The sequence below is a fragment of the Zea mays genome, chromosome 2, assembly GCF_902167145.1.
Source record: "Zea mays cultivar B73 chromosome 2, Zm-B73-REFERENCE-NAM-5.0, whole genome shotgun sequence".
In the NCBI taxonomy this organism is placed as follows: Eukaryota; Viridiplantae; Streptophyta; class Magnoliopsida; order Poales; family Poaceae; genus Zea; species Zea mays.
The window spans coordinates 99,182,130-99,203,366 of NC_050097.1; positions in this window are offsets into that span (position 1 = coordinate 99,182,130).

The window sequence follows — 21,237 nt, forward strand, 5'->3', positions numbered from 1 at the left end:
ACCTTACGATTTATTGGGCCCTTGGGCCTTTCGTGAGGTCTTTTACTCTTCCAGTGGACCCGGGGGATATCTGTCCCCCACAAGCCCCCGATCTTTGGGTTGATTTTGAGGTAATCAGCCCAAAGATCCCAGGTCCAGCTTACATGTAATTTGGGGAAAACGATTTCTTACTGTCTCCTCCTGCTTTGATCACTCGTGAACTAAAGCTTTGTTTCGTGCTTGTGCCTTAGAGGTCGGCATTTCATTTTGTAGGACCATGAACTTCATTGGGTGCACCAGAGGTGCACCCAATGGGTGTAGCCCCCGAGCTTCGAGTAGATTTTAGAAAATAATCTACTCGAAGGTCTTCATCAGAGATTATTTTCATCTTTACTCCTGTGCTTTGGTTGAGGGCTAGCCTTGTCTTTAATCTTGTCTTTACGCCTTAGAGGTCGGCACCATCTTGGCTTGAAATGGTGATTTATGGGGTGCACCGAAGGTGCACCCAATGGGTGTAGCTCCCGAGCTTTGAGTGGATTTTTGAAAACAATCCTCTCAAAGGTCTTCATTTTGTGTCCTTTTGCTGAGAATAACCCTTTCTTTTTTTTCTGAATGCCTTAGAGGTCAGCATTATGTCATCCATATTATGCTTTAGAGGTCAGCATGTATTTTGTCTTTTTCAGCCGAGTTCATGATCTGCCCATATCTCGCTAGGTGGTGCAATTTATTCGCTCTGCGACTGATTGGACATTTGATGGACGCTCTCTGTCTAGTCTTCGCGTCGCTTCTGTCGGTCATATTTTGTACTTCACTGGCTATATTTGGCTTTCCTCTGATCCTTACTGATATCTCATTTTTGTCTTGAGGTATTCATTGCATGCCCTGCACGGATGTGACAGTTTTGAAAAATATACTGATAATTCCTGGGCGTCCCCCCCCAATGGGTGTGGGCAAGGGACGGCTTGGTACGCTGAGTATTTTATCCGGCTGCTTCTGAGTAGTAATGTGATGCGACGGCGGGTGTAATCATATCATCCGCGCTGTTGACTGGAGTTGGGTGTTGTGTTGCGTGAAACGGCGTCAGCTGCCTGACGTGTCTTCAGGAGGGTTGAAGTGCTTATTGAATGCTTTGCGACTGTTCAGTGACCGTGGTTGGAGGTGAGCGGTTGCCTTCTTCTATAAATAATGTCGTTGCCTCTCCGGCTTTTTCACATCTCTTGTTGTTCTCTGTTGCTTGCCTTTCTTCTCTCCCTTTCTCTTCCACCATGGGCAAGAACAACAAGCGCAAGCGTGAGCCAACTCCTCCATCGGAGGATTTTGGTGACTCGGAGTACTCAGAGGAGGAGTTCTCCTCTGAGTCTGAGGGGTCTCCGGCTCCCATCCCCCTGCGTGAGTCGTCTGACGACTCAGACGACTCCCAGGGGCTCGCGGCGGAGGTCTGGACTTACATCCGGGCCGTCGAGCACTCCGGGCTCGAGGGCTCGGATGAGTCGGAGTACTCCTCGGGCGAGGAGGACTCGTCCGAGGAGGACGGCAGCGGCGATGGCGAGGACGACGACGACGACGATGACGACGACGACGGCGGTGGCGGCGGTGACGGTGACGGTGGCGGCAGGGGCGGCAGCAGCGGCAGCAAGGATGGCGACGGCGGCAGCAGCAGGAGCGGCAGCGGCAGCAGCAGGGCCAGTGGCTAGATGCCACTAGTCCTTAGATGTTAGTATAGTATAGTTAGAATAATGTAGTAGTATTTAGTAGTGTAGAGTAGTATAGTGTAGTGTAGTAGTAGTAGTAGTAGTAGTATAATGTAATGTAGTAGTAGTAGTAGTAGTAGGGAAGTATCAACTCATAATGAGTTGATTTGTAAGTATGATATCTTCCCTTTAATGAAGAAATTATGTTGTCTTCCCTGTGCCAATCATCCCGCTTATTTGTGAAGTTGATTTCCTTGGAGTTTGTAAGTAAATAACTCTGGCATCATTTCGACGTTCTTAGAGTAGCTGCCGAGTAACTTGTAGACGACGTCGGAGTTTTAGAGGTAACTGCCGAGCGACTGAAGACAACGTCAGCGTTTTAGAGGTAACACCGAATGACTTGAAGACAACGTCAGCGTTTTAGAGGTAACGCCGAGTGACTGAACACGATGTCGGAGTTTTAGAGTCAACTGCCGAGCGACTTGAGGGCGACGTCAGCATTTTAGAGGTAACGCCGAGCGACTTAAGGGCGACATCAGCGTTTTAGAGGTAACACCGAGCACTTGAGGATGACGTCAGAGTTTTAGAGGTGACTCCGAGTGACTGAATACGATGTCGGAGTTTTTAGAGTCAACTGCCGACTGACTTGAGGGTGACGTCAGCGTTTTAGAGGTAACGCCGAGCGATAGCGGGCTACGTGGGCCACTTTGAGGAAATAGCCGAGTGATGATGTGGCGCACCGGTGTTTTGGAAATAACTGCCGGGTGATGACGTGGCACGCCGGCGTTTTGGAAATAATCGCCGGGTGCTGACTGGGCGCTTTTTGAAACGGTATCTGGCTCGGGAATATCCCATAAGTGCTGCGCTTTTAGCCGCCTCTGCTTTCCGTGCCCTAGTTCTTGCTTTTTGCTTCCGAATCCTCTCCACAATTCGCCTCCCACTCTGCTCGCCGGTAGAATCGAGATGGCGCCCAAGAGGAAGGCCTCGAGTTCGTCTGCCACGGTGATTCCTCCAATCGATCCCAATAGCCAGTTGCCTTTCGCAGGTAACCACAAGTCTGTCATCTCTGAGCCTGAACTTCTCCACCTCGTGTCCATCGGGGTTCTTCCCTCGAGGGAGCTCTGCTCTTGGCGGATTTGCCATGGGGTCACTGTCCCGACAGAGGATACCCATGAGTCCGTGATTTACGCCCCTTTCCTTCTCCGCGGCCTCGGTCTTCCCATTTCTCCCTTTTTCCGCGGCCTCCTTGATTTCAACCATCTTAACTTGACCCATCTGAATCCCAATTCTATCCTGCAAATTTCCATTTTCGTTCATTTATGCGAAGCCTTTCTTGGCGTGCTGCCACATTTTGGGTTGTGGAAGTACTTGTATCACTGTCGCCTTGGGATGGCCGGAGGACAATATCAGTTGGTTGGGGGTGCTAGCTTGGAGCTGCGCCGCGGGAGGAAGACTGAGTATCTTGAGATCCCTCTCAAAGACAGCATCAAGGGATGGCGCTTGGAGTGGTTCATTGTTGAGAATTATGGAAACTCTCTCCCCCCTCGGTCGGGAAGACAGTCGGACGTTCGCACCCCGAGTTGGACCGAGTCCCCCACGGATCAGGAGGTAGCTGAGGCAGGTGCTTTGCTAGCTGAAGTTGGATTGCTGAAGGAGAGGGGTCTGACTGCTGAAGCTGTGGTTGCTGATTTTGTCTTCAAGAATATTCAGCCGTTGAAAGACAGGGCATACCCGGCTTATCTGTATCGAGGCCTAGCCGACTCAACTCGGGTTACCAACAGAAGAATTCCCTCTGTAGACTTGGTGAACCGACTTGAGATGATCCTTAGAGGCAAGGTGTCAAATGTTGGTGCCCCAGTGGCAGACTCAGCCTGGAACTTGCCTCCTCCCAAGGCCTTCACTCTTTTCGTGTCGAATCCACCTGTCACTGATGGCAGTTTGGGCCTTAGAGTGCGACCCTCTGCTGAAGAAGTTAGCGCCTTGGTTGCCTCGTTCGGGGAGATTCCTGATGATAAACGGCAGGTCCATTTTGAGGTGCTCCTGAATCCTAGTGATGCAGAAATAAGTGCTATGCTTGATTTGCTAGCTGAGGACTCTTCTGACGCTACTCCTGCTGGGGCATTGGTGGTGGTGCCCCTCCCAGAGGCTGGTACGACCTTGGATATTCAGAAGCCTGCCAGTACTCGCCCGAGGCGCCCATTCCGAGCCAATCAACCTGATCCTTCTGCTGATGAGCAGAAAAAGAAAAAGAGACGCCTCCGGCGAGTATCTAGTTTGGATCGGGATGTTGGTACTTCGGTTCCTCCTGCTGAAGAAGCGCCTGTGACTGAATTTATTGACGCTGACCCCAATGGGTGTACCCAATCTGCTGCTGATCCCAATGTGGGTGCTCCATCTGTTGCTGATCCCAATGGGGGTGCTGCCTGTGTTGCTAATGAAGACGACGAGGAGGAAGAGGATGAAGTTCCTTTGACTCGGAAAAACAGTCGGCAGTTCATCGCTAGTGGTGAAAGTAGTGGAGTTCCTTCTCCTGCTTTGTCTGCTCTCATTGGTCAGCAAGAATTGTCCCTGGCGAATTTTGATCAGACTCTTGAGGATATGGTTCCAGAGGATTTGTTATCAGAGCCAGCAGACGATGGTGTGATGAAGGTTTGCGCTGATGTGCTTGATGCTGAGTTGAGGTCATCTCGTGCCTCGTCGACCTTAGAGCGCGATCTCGAGGGTCGGGAGACTGATTTGGATCGTCTCGGTCCCATGGAAATAACTGAGGGCCCGTCAGCCTTAGAGGTGGCTACCGCAGAGAACTTGGATCCAAGGATGGTGTTGACACTTACCCAGCCCCCGAGGATGTTGTCGGGGATGACTTGGTTCGGGTGAGAAGTGCAAGCCACTGCCCAGCCCCCGAGGGTGCTGCTGGGGATGATCCGGCTCAAGTGGGCAGTGCAAACTATGACCCAGCCCCCGAGGGTGTCCGAGCGGGGTCTCCTTCTTGTACTTCCATGGACGTTCATGCGGGATCGCCTCCGCACTCCGGCTGCATGGTGGTAGCCCAAGCTTTGGACCAGGGGGTCGCTTTAGAGGGCAGCGTCCCCGCCGACCAAGTTTTGGGCTCTGTTGATGGCACTGAGTTGGTTCCTGCTGGTTCGTTGCAAGCTGCTTCGGGTGGCGGCCTTACGCCCGGTCATCAATTGATCTCTCATGATTTGGGGGTCCCTTCGTTCTTTTCCAACCTCCAGGTACTGTGATATACTTTAGCTTGATTTTTACACCGCATGAACTGCTGTCATTACACTCATCTGTTCTCCTTATCAGGCTTTGGTGGACGGGATGGCTAGCCAGCTGAGGTTACAGGGTACTTCCGTTCCAGAAGGAGCTTTGTCTCTTGCACGTTGGAACCCAGTGTTACTTCAACATCGTGTCTCTGACTTGGAGGCGACCAATGCTGGTTAGTGCTTTTTTGCTTCTCTTTGTCTTCACTATAGACTGCTTTACATTCTGACCCCTTTTGTTTGATTGTCTCCTGCTAGGTATGACTCGGCAGATTTCCACTCTTGAAGAAAAACATTCTCGAGATCAGGCTGAATTGGTCTAGCGGTGCTCTGACTTTGAGGAAAAGTATTCTCAAAGTCAGACTGAACTAGCTCAGGTCTCTGCTGCCTTAGATGACGCCAATGCACTGAGCTCTTCTCTTCACGCTCAGCTTAATTCTGAAAAGGTGACTTATGAAACTGTGCTTTGCCTTGTCGTGCTCCAATTACTTGCTTGATGTTTGAGGGAGTTGACTTTTGTTTGCAGGAAGAAAAACGTATCCTTGCTGCTTCTCGCGACAGTCTTGACAGATTGTATCGCGATTCTAGCAACTCGCTGACCATCCTGGAGAGGAGTCATCGCTTCACCATGGAGGAGTTAGACAACCAACGCTGTAAGCTGCAGGAATCCACGGACGAGGTGACCCGGCTCAAGCAGTTGATATCAGCGAAGGACGCTACTATCAAAGAACTCCGAGCTTCCAAGAAATCCATCACCCAGGAGTTAGAAACTGCTCGGCTGGCTGCCAAGGTTGCTGAAGAAACTTCCGTTATTCTCAGAGCCCAGCGCGACAGAGCCATGGACAAGGCCATTCGGGCGGGGCGAATCTTGATGAGGAGACCCGGCGTGGTTGTTCCCGAAGATATAAGGGCTGACGTGAATGTTGCCCCTGATTCCTCGAGTCGCCCTTCCTCATCGATTGCTCCTGAGAAAGACATCACAAAATAGAGAAACATTTTGCGTGCCTTGAGCGCGCGGTTAGCATGGTCAGACATTTGTTAGAGGACGTCATTTCAGTACTTAAACGACATTGTTATTCTCCTATTGTTTCAGAATTCATCAGTTCCAAAATTTGCAGTAGTAAAATGATGTGTGATGGTTTTGAAACTTGTTTGCGGGATGTAGAAGTCATCCCTGTATGAGTAATCGTAAGTGCGTCAGATCGCCTTGAGTTGCTACCGACTTAAGTCGGTTGATTTTGTTAATAGGGCTTAGCGGTCACCCTGAATTATATAAGCGCGAGCATGTTGCACCGGCTTAAGGCGCTGCCGACTTAAGCCGATTGCTCAGTTAGCAGGGCATAGTGGTCACCCCGAGTTAAGTAAGCGCGAGCATGTTGCACTGCCTTAAGTCGTTGCCGACTTAAGCCGATTGCTCCATTAGCAGGGCATAGTGGTCACCCCGAGTTAAGTAAGCGCGAGCATGTTGCACCGCCTTAAGTCGTTGCCGACTTAAGCCGATTGCTCCGTTCAGCAGAGCATAGTGGTCACCCCGAGTTAAGTAAGCGCGAGCATGTTGCACCACCTTAAGTCGTTCCTGACTTAAGCCGATTGCTCCGTTAGCAGGGCATAGTGGTCACCCCGAGTTAAGTAAGCGCGAGCATGTTGCACCACCTTAAGTCGTTGCCGACTTAAGCCGATTGCTCCGTTCAGCAGGGCATAGTGGTCACCCCGAGTTAAGTAAGCGCGAGCATGTTGCACCGCCTTAAGTCGTTGCCGACTTAAGCCGATTGCTCCGTTCAGCAGGGCATAGTGGTCACCCCGAGCTAAGTAAGAATGCAAGTTAACCATGAACAAACTGAGTATCTTTGAAGCCTTTTTTATTGATGACATATTTCCATTTTACAGAGTACATCGTCGTCCTGATAGCTTTTGAAATACAGCTAGGGATAAAACTTCCTGAGGTGTTCTATGTTCCAGGAGTTCCCGACTTCAGTGCCGTCCATCTGAGTGAGACGATATGATCCTGGCCGAGTGACTTCTGCTAATATGAAGGGTCCTTCCCATAAGGGCGACAACTTGTGCCGTCCCTCCCCCGTTAGAATTCGGCGGAGGACGAGATCTCCTGCTAAGAAGGATCGCTGCCGCACGGCCTTGTCGTGATAGCGCCTTAGAGTCTGCTGGTATCGTGCTGATTGGATTACTGCATTCAACTGTTCTTCCTCGAGTACATCAATGTCCTCCAGCCTGGTGGCTTCGACTTCTGCTATGCTTTCGAAGATCAACCTTGGCGCTCCGAACTTGAGGTCGGCTGGTAATACTGCCTCTGACCCATAGACCATGAAGAAAGGAGTGTTTCCATGCAGAGCTCGGCTAGGTTGGGTTCTTAGGCTCCAAGCGACATAGGGTAACTCCCTTATCCATTCTCTTGCGAACTTTTCATTCTTATCGAAGACCTTTTTCCTGAGTGCCTCCAGTATCATCCCGTTGGCTCGCTCAACCTGCCCGTTGGCTCTTGGATGTGCTACAGAAGCATACTTGACCTGAATGCTTTTTTGCTCGCAGAAGTCGAAGAACTCTGAACTTGTGAAGTTGGATCCTAGGTCAGTTATGATGCTATTTGGTATCCCGAATCTGAATATTATGTCTTGTATGAATTCCACGGCCTTTGCTGAGGTCAATGAGGCAATGGGTTTGAATTCTATCCATTTAGTGAATTTGTTGATTGCTACTAGTACATGAGTGTATCCTCCTTGAGCCTTCTTGAAAGGTCCAATCATATCCAGTCCCTAGCATGCGAAGGGCCAAGTCACTGGTATGGTCTGCAGTTGTTGTGCTGGTAAATGTTGTTGTTTTGACAAGTACTGGCAAGCTTCGCACCTCTGAGCTAATTCGGCTGCATCACTCTTCGCTGTTGGCCAATAGAATCCTGACCTGAAGACCTTCCCGACTAGTGTCTTGGACGCTGCATGTATTCCACATTGCCCGGCATGGACCTCCTCCAGAAGTTGCTTCCCAGTAGATGAGAGAATGCACTTCATGAGGACGCCTGATGCACCCCTTCTGTATAATGTCTCCCCAATGAGTGTGTAGTGAGCCGACTGTCTGGCAATGCGCTCGGCTGAATTTTTGTCATCTGGCTCCTCTTCATTCTTTATATACTTGATGATTGGCCTTCTCCAGTCATCAGAGTCTGACTCGGGTTGATTTATAATATTACACTCTTCTGCTTGATCCATTGAGATGCTCGGCTGTAGTATTTCTTGTACAAAGACTCCAGGTGGAACCTGAGTTCGACTGGATCCTAGCTTGGACAATACATCGGCTGCCGTGTTCCGATCTCTTTCTACATGATGAAATTCCAGACCCTCAAATTTATCTTCCAGTTTTCGGACGGCAGTGCAGTACTTTCCCATTGAATCGCTTGAACAATCCCATTCTTTGTTTATCTGGCTAATGACTACCAGAGAATCTCTGTACACCATCAGTCTCTTGATGCCTAATGATATGGCGATGTTCAGTCCATGGATCAGAGCTTCATACTCGGCTGCATTGTTGGAGGCTGGAAATAGCAACTGGAGGGCATATTTGAGGTGCTCGCCTCCAGGTGCGGTGAAGAGAATTCCTGCTTCTGCTCCCTGCAGCTTCAGCGAGCCGTCGAAATACATTCGCCATACTTCTGTAGTCTCTGGGTTATCTGGCACTTGTTGTTCAGTCCACTCTGATACGAAGTCAACCAATGCTTGAGTTTTGATGACAGTGCGAGGTCGAAATTCGATGTCATGAGATCCTAGCTCACAAGCCCACTTGGCTATTCGGCCAATGGCTTCCTTGTTGTGAAGAATATCCCCTATCGGAAAACCAGTGACTACTATGACTTTGTGGTCATCAAAGTAGTGACGTAGCTTGCGGGCAGTTAGAAGTACTGCATATAGTAGCTTCTGAACTTGAGGATACTTTTTCTTCGAGGGACCCAGAACTTCACTGATGAAGTAAACAGAATGTTGCACTGGGTAGGCATGTCCTTCTTCTGCTCGCTCGACTACCAACGCGGTGCTTACCACGTGAGTCGTGCAAGAGATATACAATAGCAGATCTTCAGCTGGTTGAGTTGACGTGGCTCGTCGTGGCGGCTTCAGCACTGGTGGTGTCGTCAAGAATTTCTTCAGTGCATCTAGAGCTTCCTGTGCTTCTGAAGTCCACTGAAACTTATCCACTTTCTTGAGTAGCTTGTAAAACGGTAAACCTTTTTCTCCCAGCCTGGATATAAATCTGCTCAGAGCTGCCATACATCCAGTAAGTCGCTGAACCTTCTTTTGTGATCGAGGTGCTTCCATCTTCATGATAGCTTCAATCTTATCCGGATTAGCCTCAATTCCCTGGTGGCTGACAATAAACCCGAGTAACTTTCCTGCTGGTACCCCAAAAACACATTTTTCAGGATTAAGCTTCCATCGATACTGCCTCAGACTGTTGAAAACCAGCTGTAAGTCTTCGATGAAGTTTTCCGAGTTCCACGTCTTGATTACCACATCATCTACGTAGGTCTCCACACGCTTGCCCCAGTGGTCGGCTAAGCATGTTTGAATAGCTCTCTGATAAGTTGCTCCAGCGTTTTTGAGACCGAACGACATGGAGGTATAACAGAAGGCACCAAACGGAGTGATGAACGCTATTTTTTCCTCGTCTTCCTTTGCCAAACTAATCTGATGGTATCCGGAATAGCAATTCAGGAAAGACAGCACAGAACATCCAGCGGTGGAGTCCACCACCTGGTCTATCCTCGGGAGCCCAAAGGGATCCTTTGGACAATGTTTGTTGAGATCAGTATAGTCGACGCACATGCGCCAATCCACTTTATTCTTTTTGAGTACAAGAACAGGGTTGGCTAACCACTCGGGGTGTAACACCTCTCTAATGAATCCAGCCGCGACCAAGCGAGCTAGCTCGGCGCGAATGGCCTCTCTCTTGTCGAGCGTGAAACGTCGTAATTTTTGCCGGATCGACCTTGCCTGGGGATAGACCTTCAGTTTGTGCTCGGCCAGTTCTCTTGGGACTCCCGGCATATCCGCAGGTTGCCATGCGAATACATCTCGGTTATCTTGCAAAAACTGGACGAGCGCGCTTTCCTATTTGTCGTCCAGGCTGGAGCTGATGATGGCAGTCTTGCGTTCATCAGCGAACCCCAGGTTGATCCTTTTAGTTTCTTCAGTCGGCCGCATAGAGGTCGCGGCCTGAGCTTCGTTTGTCGGTACTGTTAGGTTCTCCTCAGGCTTAGAGTTCGCCTGTGTTGAAGAAATCGTCGACAGCTTGGTGGTGAGGGCCGCTTGGATGGCCACTCGGAAACACTCTGCGGCGCCTTGGAAGTCAGCGCGCACAGTTATGATTCCTTGTGGTCCTGGCATCTTCAGTATCATGTACGTGTAATGCGGAATGGCCATGAATTTGGCCAATCCCGGCCTCCCGATGATGGCGTTGTACCCGCAGTCGAAGTTCGCCACTTCGAACCTCAGGAACTTGGTTCTGTAGTTCTCTGGAGTTCCGAAGGTGACGGGCATGTAGATGTGGCCCAGCGGGTATTCCCCTTCAGTCGACACGATGCCGAAGAAGGGAGTGTCTGACTCGTGGAGCTCTTTGAGGTGAACTCCCAAGCCTTGGAGTGTCCGGGGGAAGGTGACGTTGATGTTGCTCCCTCCGTCCGCTAGCACCTTCTTCACCCTGCTCTCTCGGATCACCGGATCGACGAGGAGCGGGTATTTGCCAGGGTGGTCGAAGTTGAGCCATTGATCCGCCCGAGTGAAAGTGATCGGGTGCTCCGACCACCGGTATGGGGCGGGAGGACCGGTGGTCGCCACCAGTATCTGGCGATCGTTGAGCTTTTGTTGTCTTTTGTTCTCCTGCGACCCGTGTCCGCCGAAGATGACGTTGACCTCCCTGTCAACACGCGGGAAAGCTCCTCCTCCTCCCTCCTCCTGCTGATGGGGTTGTCGTGGTTCTTCTGGTCCTCCCCTCGGCGGAGGAGGAGGTAGAGGTTGGAAAGGTCGGCCGTGCCCAACGGAGTGCTTGAAGTCCCGGCAATTCCGAAGAGTGTGGCGCATGTCCTTGTGGTACGGGCACGGGGCGTCGAGGATGTCGTCCAGCGTGCGCTCGCCTCCGCGAGGTCCTCCTCGGGCGCGAGAGGCTGGTGGTCCGGTGGCGTGTACTTCTTCGCGAGGTCTCTTCTCCCAACGTTTGTCGGGCTGCTGGTTCTCGTTGCGTCGTGGTGCCGCCGGTGCGGGCTTCGCTCCTCCGATGAGGTCCTGGGTCCGCTCGTCGGCGGTGATGTAGAGGTCGGCTTCCCGGAACAGCTCTTCGGAGGTAGTCGGCGCCTTCTACAATATGGCTCGGACGAAGGCCGAGTCATTGGATCCTCTGTAGAAATCCTCGATCACGGCCGCCTCCGTGACCTCAGGGACACGATTTCTCATGGTCTAGAATCTTTTGAGGTATGACCAGAGAGTTTCGTCTCCCTGGCGCTTGATGGATTTGAGGTCCCACGTTTGCGCCGGTTTGTCGAAGAGGGACTGGAAATTGGCTGTGAAGCGTCGACTGAAGTCGCCCCAGTCGTCGATGCAGTGTCGGGGTAGATGTCGCAGCCATTGCAGCGCGTCTTGCCCGAGGACAATGGGTAAGTACGCGGTCATCACGTCTTCGGATGCCCTTGCAGCTCGAGCAGCGGTGGTGTAGACGGCTAGCCAGCCCCCTGGATCCTGCTTAGGTTCATATTTGTCGACATTGGATACCTTGAAGTTAGGAGGCCATTGGATGGCCCTAAGGCGTGGAGTAAGAGCAGACACTCCACACGTGTCCTCCTGTCGTCGGGGATGATGTCTGTCCCGGGGAGGGGAGTAGTTGTTGTGGTTCCTCGACCGTCCCCAGGTGGAACCGCCAGTCGAGGCCGTTGCCGACTCAGTTCTGGTGGCCTGGCTCCAAGCTGGGATGCCATGATCCCTGTCGTACTCCTCCCGGCGGCGGATCTCGTTCTCATGCCGTCGTTCACACAAAGCATTGATGGAGCTTCGTGCGTCTCGGCGACTATTGATGGCGTGTCGTAGATCGTTCGGCGGGTGAGCAAGCGGTAGAAGATGGTTGGCTGCCTGGGTGAACAGTCATCGGTAGCCCTCAGCGTCGGGAGTCCGAGGGAGTCCATCAGCTATCCGAGCTAGTACTCCCCCAACTTCGCTCGGCGTGTTCATGGCTCGGGCGAAGTCGGGATTCAGGTTGCGCCCGAAGAGTGGATTCTCCCGGCGTTGCCTTACGTCTTGCTCAGCTTGTTCTTGAGCTCGGTGGCGATCTCGTCGTCGGGAATTCCTTCGTTCCCTGAAGGCACGTTCCTCCGGGGTTTCTCCTATCTCCGAGACCTCGTCCCGCGAGACAGGTTGCTCCGGATTCCGTTCTCCGGCCTCGTGATGTCGCCGAACGTTCCGGCGCCGGTTTCTCCGTCGGCGGGATTCTCGTTGAGGTGGTTCTTCTCCGGGTGCGGTCGGCTCGTTGTCGGAGACAGGAGGCGACTCCACTCTCCCGATGAAGAGGACGTCGGGATAGAATGGTGCTGCTGTCGTGGCGACCTTCTTTCCGTTCTCCTTTGAGGGCGGAGGAACGGAAAGAACAACTTGCTTCCCCTTGGTCTCCTTCTTCCTCGCGATCTTTGTCCATTCTTTTGTCGGGGAAGTAGACAGTGGAGTTCTCCGGGTCAGTGGGCTCTCGGCCCCTGACTTTCTGAAGACGATCTTTTTTCGAAGAGCTGGAGGTTGCGCTTCTCCGACATTTTCGGAGTTTGTTGGAGGAGACTTCTTTTTCGGCGAATCTGCAATGCGGTGTAGAGTTCCCTCTTCATCTGCTATGGATGAGATTGTTCCGAAGCAGAATACGGATCCGGGACGGAGGGTGATCTTGCTGTGGAAGGTGACGGCCATTGAGCTAGCTTGGATCGTCGACACACCCCCTACCTGGCGCGCCAGCTGTCGGTGTTTTGGGTCCGACCGCACACCCGGGGTTGCCCCTCAAGGTGTTTTTAGGAGTAGGACGGTGTCGCCGACTGTAGCAAAATGGTTCGTGCCAGATGCACGAGGGACAGTGGACAATGTTTACAGGTTCGGGCCGCTTAGAGATGCGTAACACCCTACGTCCTGGTGAGTATGCTTGGTGAATGAGATTACAAGGTAGCTCTCTGAATTGAGAACGCGGAGAGTTAAGGTGGGTGGTTGAGTATAGGGTCGATCGTTCTGAAGGGGTGCCCCCTAGGCCTTATATACTCGACCGTGGGGCAATACACGTGGATATGATAACTATGTGCACCTAAAAGATAGTGAACTGTTTGAGTTTATCTCTCTATAGTTCTGCCGACCTATCCTCGCATGGCTCCGTTGCATGGGGGCTCCAGCGCGGGAAAGTCGGATCTCTGTTGTGGTCGCTCGCTCAACGTTGTGGGCCGTCCGGCTTGCACCAATCCGGCCTCATGTCAACCTGCTTTGCTGATTGTCCCTCCCCAGGCCCACGAAAGAATGACCTTATGATTTATTAGGCCCTTGGGCCTTTCGTGAGGTCTTTTACTCTTACAGTGGACCCGGGGGATATCTGTCCCCCACAAGAGTTACCCTTGAAGAAAATTCCAGTGGTCTATGAGTATGCAGATGTTTTCCTGATGAGTTTCCAGTAATGCCACTAAACCGGGATATTGAATTCGCCTTCGAGTTGCAACGGGGAACGACACCTATTTCCAAGAGGTCTTACCAGATGCCACCCGCTGAATTGGCAGAATTGAAGAAACAACTGCAAGAATTGTTGGACAAGGGTTTCATCCGCCCAAGTACTTCACCTTGGGGATGTCTAGAATTGTTCGTGAAGAAGAAAGATGAAAGCTTTAGACTATGCATAGATTACCGCCCACTCAATGCGGTGACTATCAAAAACAAGTATCCTTTGCCTCGTATTGATGTTCTTTTCGATCAATTGGTCGGAGCTCAAGTGTTTTCCAAGATAGACCTTTGCTCCGGCTATCATCAGATCAAGATACGAGCAAGTGATATTCCAAAGACTGCCTTCTCAACCAGATACAGATTGTATGAGTATTTGGTGATGTCGTTTGGGTTAACTAATGCGCTAGCATACTTCATGTATCTGATGAATTCAGTCTCCATGCCTGAACTAGACAAATTCGTGGTGGTTTTCATCGACGATATCTTGGTGTACTCAAGGAATGAAGAAGAGCATGCAGTGCTCATTTGCATGTAGTGCTCAAATGTCCGAGAGAGCACCGTCTTTATGCCAAACTGTCTAAATGTGATTTTTGGCTAAAAGAAATCAAATTCTTGGGTCACACTATCTCTCAAGAAGGAATAGCTGTTGATCCAAATAAAGTGCAGGAGGTAATGAATTGGAAGATGTGACACCCCAGTGTCACCTAGGGTTTCTCTCAAGTGCTAACCCAAGAACCATCATCTTATGTGAACTAAAATTGAGAATAAACATTAAGTTGATTTAAGAATAAAGAACCCACTAAGCTTATACTTAAAAGCATCATGTTCAAAACAAATGGGTTTTTCAAAAAGGCAAAATGTGCAACCCCAATAAAAACCCTAATTGAGCCCTATAAACGAAATTCAAGAAAATGGGGAAAAAGTATGAAAAATATAGAATCATGGCTTGGGCCAATTATAAACATTAAAGTATACTAAATAAGCAACAACAAAGATTATGGAAGCTTGGCCAAAACAATTTAAATAAAACTCTAAACAAGCCTCTCAAGTGGGATTTCATTAGGGAATTCTGAAATTCAGAATTCTGAATTTCAGACCTTGAGCTAAAGATCAAGCGTGTTCACCTTGATCCCTAGCTCAAATCCTAATGGCCCCATTGACAAAAATGTGCATAACTAACCTCTCTGTCTTGTGCCAGAAGATGGCATTGGGACGCGTGCCTTGGACACGTCAAACCAGAGATCTTCTCCCTGTGTGCGGTAGTGAGACAAACAGGATTTCTCCCCTCTCTATCTCTTAATCCAGTCAGCAAAACCTGCTAGCCTCCACACACAAACGACAAAGGAACCTGAGAGGAAGAGATCACTCAACGGGATCATGGCCATAATCTCAAAGATTTGGGGCCAATCCACGCTTGAACTCGACCTCTCTCTGCGCTGCCTCGTGCTCGACGCTGTGCCAGACGCCAGAGCGCGCACTGGCATTCGCGCGCATGCCCCGAGCGCTTGTCAGAGCCCCACCCTCGGCCGTGCTCGCCCGTGCCTATAAAGCCTCCCCAGGTGCGCCTCACTTCACCCCTCGCTCACCACCGCCGGCCAGACACCCCTCCTTAGCTCCGGCGAGCTCCTTTCCGCCCGCCATTGCCGCTAGAGCTTCGGCCGCCATGGCCAGCCCACTCCAGTCACCCCCAAGTCGCGCCAGCGCTTCGGTTAGCTCCGCCATAGGCCCGTGAAGCTTTCCAAGCCCTCGGACCTGGCAGAACTTCACTGGAAGGCGAAGATCGACCTCACCGGCTTCGGCCGCCCGCCTGCACGCGTAGATTGGGCACTCCGGTGAGCCATTCTTCAATTCCTCGTGCGCACCCCTTCCTTGATCCCTGGTGAAGCTCTCTGACCCATTTGATTGGTCAATTTCGCCTTGGATAGGCCAGACTCCTCGCCGCCGACGAGCTCCCCCGCCTGCGCACGCGGACCGGCCGACTCCGACCATCCCCGACAGCGACCCGCACATCGTCGTGACCCTCAGGACCTCCCCTACACCCTCGGCCACCTCACCGAAGCAATCTCGCCACCGGTAAGCCCCTCTGCCCTTTCTTCTGCCGCGGGTACTGTTTAAATTAGGGGAAGGACCTCAGGTTAGTATTAGAAGAATCCAGGGGGTTTTCTGAGATGTCAGTGACTAGTCTGTAAGGAAAACTTAAAACACCCGCCAGGGACCCCGTTGCAAAGTAGTTTTCCATTTAATCATTTCTGTTTAACCTTTTTAATAAATAGAGAACTTAGAAAATTCATAACATGATGAAGTCTTAACCAAAAGTTGTCAAACCAATTTTGCTAAATTCTAAATATTATGAACTACCAATTAAAAATACTGAACCCTATGATTTCTGTTCTAATTTTTAGAGTTTAAAATTAAAAACAGAAACTGACCAAACCTTGTTTAATTAAGGAAAATTAGTTATGTTTCTGTGCTGAACCTAAGAAAATTTGTAGATGTTCCAACCCCATTTAAGCACTGTTTAAAAATAGTGAGAACCCCAGTATTGAAAAATTTAGTGTAAATATCTATTAAAAGCCATTTCTGCTCAAACCTTAGGAAAATTAGAAAGGCCTTATAACTTAATGACCAGTCAATGAAATTATTTTTCCTAGTTTGCTTAAGTAATAGAGAACCTAGGAAAAATAAAGGGACCTCTAGTCCAGATCAGTTTTAAAGTGAAATGTTTTATTTAGCATTATTCCAACTAGAAATCAATTATTAGAATTACAAAACCAGACCTAAAATTGATAATAAAAATCTAGTGGACTTGTAACCACCAAAACCCCACTGCAAAAATAATAAACCCCCCAGCCCATCATTTTAAGTAGGGTAAATAAATATAATATGATAATGAGTCATATTCCAAATAAATCATGAATAACCCATAATAATGCAATAATGGGCAAATAAAATTTTGCTAGGTCAATAATGAGATAGGCCACCAGAGAAAAATGCAAACCCATTAGAAAGATGCAAAATAATACGTATTGCCAATATTTTATAAGAAAGGTCATTTAATCCAATTAATGCATACCACCCCTTCCCTTAAGAAAAAAAAGCCAAACTTCAGAATAATTGCTCTTGCGCAAAATAGAAGCTAGGAAAAATCAGAAATCTGTTGTTTGATATCTTTCAAATATAGTGGTAGTAGAAAGCACCCCTTTGGCTAGAAACTTTAGAAAATCCTAGTAAAATAACTAATAAGTATTAAGGGCTAGAATTTTGTACCAAGTCATGTTATAGCACCTAAATGCCAGAAAAAATAAGTCTTAGAGAATCACCTACTATTATATGATAGTTGTAGTTCAAATCACCCCTTCTGCCCCAAAATTTGGTAATTTTTCCAGAAAGAACTATTCACTTCTTGAACCCCAAGTTTTGAGACAAAGAATTATACACCAGTAATAAGTCACTGTAATTTTTACAGAATTTTTGGAAATTTATTGAGGTAACTTGTAGTTCAAACCCACTCCAAAAACTTAAAGAGAATAAAGAAAAAGAAAGGAGAAATAAACCTCACCCCAATAAGTCCAACTTGAATTCTTAACAAATCTCACTAAGACTTTAAAAAGAATTCAGTGGAACCCCCAAAAATAAACCTACCACTTAACTTAGCTAAGATTGATCCAATTTACCAAGTATACCACCCAAAAGCCTCGTATAAGCAAGACTTAGCTCTATCTAACTCAAGTAGATCATACACCATCAAAAGTTGAAGTTACTAAAGCACATATCATATCATGCATATATCTTACGCATTGCATTCATTAGATTGTAATCTCGCCGACGGAGAGTACGTGCTCATCCCCGAGCAAGGAACTATCCAAGAGGAGGACCAGGAGCAAGCTCCGAGGCTGCTATCGAGGATCTCCCTGCAGCCCTAGCTATTGAAGGCAAGCCCCGGTTTATATGCATAACCATATTATTATATGCTACTTTACTACACTTAATGCTTGTAGGATTGTAATGTGCACTTAAGTGTAGGAGTTGCTTGAAACCTTTAGTTGCATGAACTTAGGAATCCTTTTTGAGATGAATACTAGTATGCTAGGTCGAGTAGCTGCTTGCTAATCAGGATCTCGGTAGAAGTCGAGTGGTTTTTCTAGCACTCGCGCGAGGTCAGGAATTGATTGTATTCATCTTGATAACGGGATCTATGTTAGTCTATGGACTTGGATCCAGGGAGGATGCCTTGACCATGAGACGGGAAAAAGGAATTAAGGATTAATGTGTGGATACCTGAGTCAAGCTTTTGAACGTACAAAGCACATGCCAGGAAAAATGGTAACCGGTAAACCTAGTGGTGCATCCCATGCTAGCTATGGTGGGTACAAGTGCGGTCACTGCACGGCGGCAGCCGGGGTTAGTGGAGCATTGTATGCCAAGGCGGTGAGGCCTGGACGCAAAAGGGGAATAGATGGGGACAGTTGACATGTGTGGGGTCGGAGTACCCTGACATGTCGTGGGTTTAGTTTTACCTTGCAAGGATAAAACTCGATTCGAATCGTCTGCTTCTCGCAGCTAATGAGACTGCTTGACCCCTTGTACTGCATCGAGTAAGAAGTGAAATGAGGTTACATGAGACAATTTGTTGATTGAACTAAATGCTTGTTACCATGTATGCTTAGAAAGAGCAAACCTAGCTAAGATAATGATGCTAGAATTTGGAAAGTTAAAAATTGATTTTAGAAACAGCTAGTGCTTTTTGCAAACCAAACCCCTCAGCCAAACAGCTGCATAGTCTAGAGGTAGAGGAGTAGACTCCTCACACTGGGTAAGTCTAGCTGAGTATTAGTATACTCAGCCTTGCTTGTGGCATAATTTTTGCAGGTGCAATTCAGGATATGGTTGATGGTGTGACTTGGCCTACCACCCTGCCACCGGGTTGGACGATCGATTGGGATGTTGCTCCGACAGGAGAGGAGCACGAGGAGTAGTGGGCTAGGCCTTGCCCAATTTCTCAATACCGACGACATCGATTATCCGCTGCATTTTATTTTGTGAACTCTTATTTGCTACTCAAAAACTCCAATTTATGTAATAATTCAGCACTTAATTTGAGGTTTCTTGTTTTATTGTATTTCTTCTGTGACTCACCTTCGAGTGAGATTGTGGAATTTGATCCTGGTTAAGTGGCTCTATCAGACTAGATCTGAGGGACTGACGGGTTATTCCGATTTAAGTGTGTTACGACCCCTGAGGCGTGACTTAGGCACTTAAGCTGGAATAATTCGGGTGGTTCTGTCACAGCTGGTATCGGAGCAAATTCCACCACAGAGAAGGACAATAAACCATGAATACCATTTTCAAAAATTAAAACTTGCCTAGAAACTGCTATGGATCGTCAGGACTAGACCGCTAGACCTAGGACGAAAGGCCTTAGGCATGGAGGGAGAAATAGGTGGCTAATTAATTAGGCCCCGTGGGCCAGTACTTAGACTTTTTAAGGATGCCCTAAGAGCACCCTATTGTTTGGAGAGGAGACGTTACTTTCAGCATGCATGCATTATAAACACAAAGAGGAATTAAAACTTGAGCTGACCCACTTCCTTTAAAAACCATCTGGGCTCTCTTTCTCTTTTTTTCCTTCCACCATAATCTTTACCTTTGGTTCCCTTCCGCAGATGAATTCACCCACCCCCGCCAGTGGAGGAGACACTCGTTTCAGTTCTGACTTCCTTTCTCGCGATGGCTTTCCTTCCATCTTGTGGGAAGTGCTTAACTCCGCCGGTTACCCTACGCCCCCTTTGTACACGGTGCATGTCACACCCGGTTTTAGAAGGCAAACCGAATGCGAACCATGTACGTGCCAGGATCAGCAATTCACGTACACAGCAGTTACATAACATGGACATCATCACACAATGCTCAAATGGTATTAAAAAGGGAAATAATAGTCGATTACATCATATGTCTGAGACATCCACATAGTCTTTACAATAATCAAAGTGCGGAAAAGAAACGTAGATAAATGCGACCTTCACAGGCAGCCGACTGGGGGTTGCCGCTAACCCACGCCTAGAACTCGTCGTAGTCTTGGAACTCCTGGAAGTCTCCTTCCACAGCTTCATCTTCGCCTGAGCAGTGGTTGCAATGCTGACAACCTGGGGATGGGGGGGGGGTTTGTTGTGTAGAGCAAGGGTGAGTACACATCAACATACTCAACAAGTATCCTGTTTGGCTGTAGTGGACTAGCTAAATGTGGGGATAAGTCAAGCAGTTGCTTTTAGTTGGTCAGATTATTATTTACTAGTAGAAAGCCAGGTTTTAACATTAACCCAAGTTATTAGCCCGATGTACCCTTTCCAAACGGAAAGAATGCCACTTACCAGCACCATTGTCATAACCAGAACCATCAATCTCATTGCCACCTGTAACCCAAAATGTCTCTGATCAAGTACCACTAATCAGTGGAGCTCCCTTGGCCGCTCATAACCGCGAGCACGGCTGATATATCAGTTTTCAAACACTCTGCAGAGGTTGTGCACTTTACCCACAAGCCGTGATTCCCTTTCTGCCCGGAGAGAGCTACTCCCCATTGACCACTACCTAGGTGGCCTAGCAGGGCATCACTACGTAGCCTTTACAAAGATTCCCCGGGGCTGTAGCCGCCCGTTAGGTTTCCTAAATGCACCACACTCCTCCCCAAGGGGGCGAACCCAAACTTGGCAGAGCGAGCCGCATACACCGAGCCCCATAGACGGCACAACGGCTAAGCGAACTACACCCCGGATCCTCTAATTATTCAGCTAAGGGCATCCCATTCCACCCTCATGGTTGCACTGTTTTCCCGGGCGGTCATCCATAGAATAGGTCCTTACGGAGAGGCACTCGAGAAACCGCTCGAGCCCCCTTAAAGGCCACAAGTACAACATCATAATAAGAGAAGGGAAAACAGCGTATCATAGATAATCTCATCATGTTCATTGATTAGAGTTTGAGAAATAGCATAAAGCTAAACAATAATAATCCAACCCGAATAGGTAAACAAGGACATGGATAACAAAGCTAGTCAATCCTTAGGCATAAATATGTAATGCGGGAGGTGAATTAAAGAATGAATAGGACAGAGATAGGTCAAGGGACACTTGCCTCCACCAACCGACTGCTGCTCAGGGGCTTCTCCTGCGAGTTCTTCGGGCTCCTCGACCGAATCATTCTCTATGCGATTGCAAGCATACATACATCCATCCATTCAAATTAGGAAACAAACAGTACACCATACCAGAGAACAAATAAAGTAAATGTGCATAGAATATCACATACGATAATGCATTTACCATGGTTAGAAAGAAAACAGGGGAAGGTCTCGCAGGGGTTAAAGCTTACTCGAAACGTATTACGGGTAAACGAATAGCTAAGCGTTACGTGCTCTAGTTCTGCTTAGCTTCAATAATAAGGATTAGCTACATGCACTAATGCAAACGTGACCACTTTTAGTAGATTAACATTGAATGAGGTAGACGATTAGCTATACAAATTAACTAACGTAACCAATTTCAAAATTGAGACTCCTATCTTATTAATATAAACAACGTGATT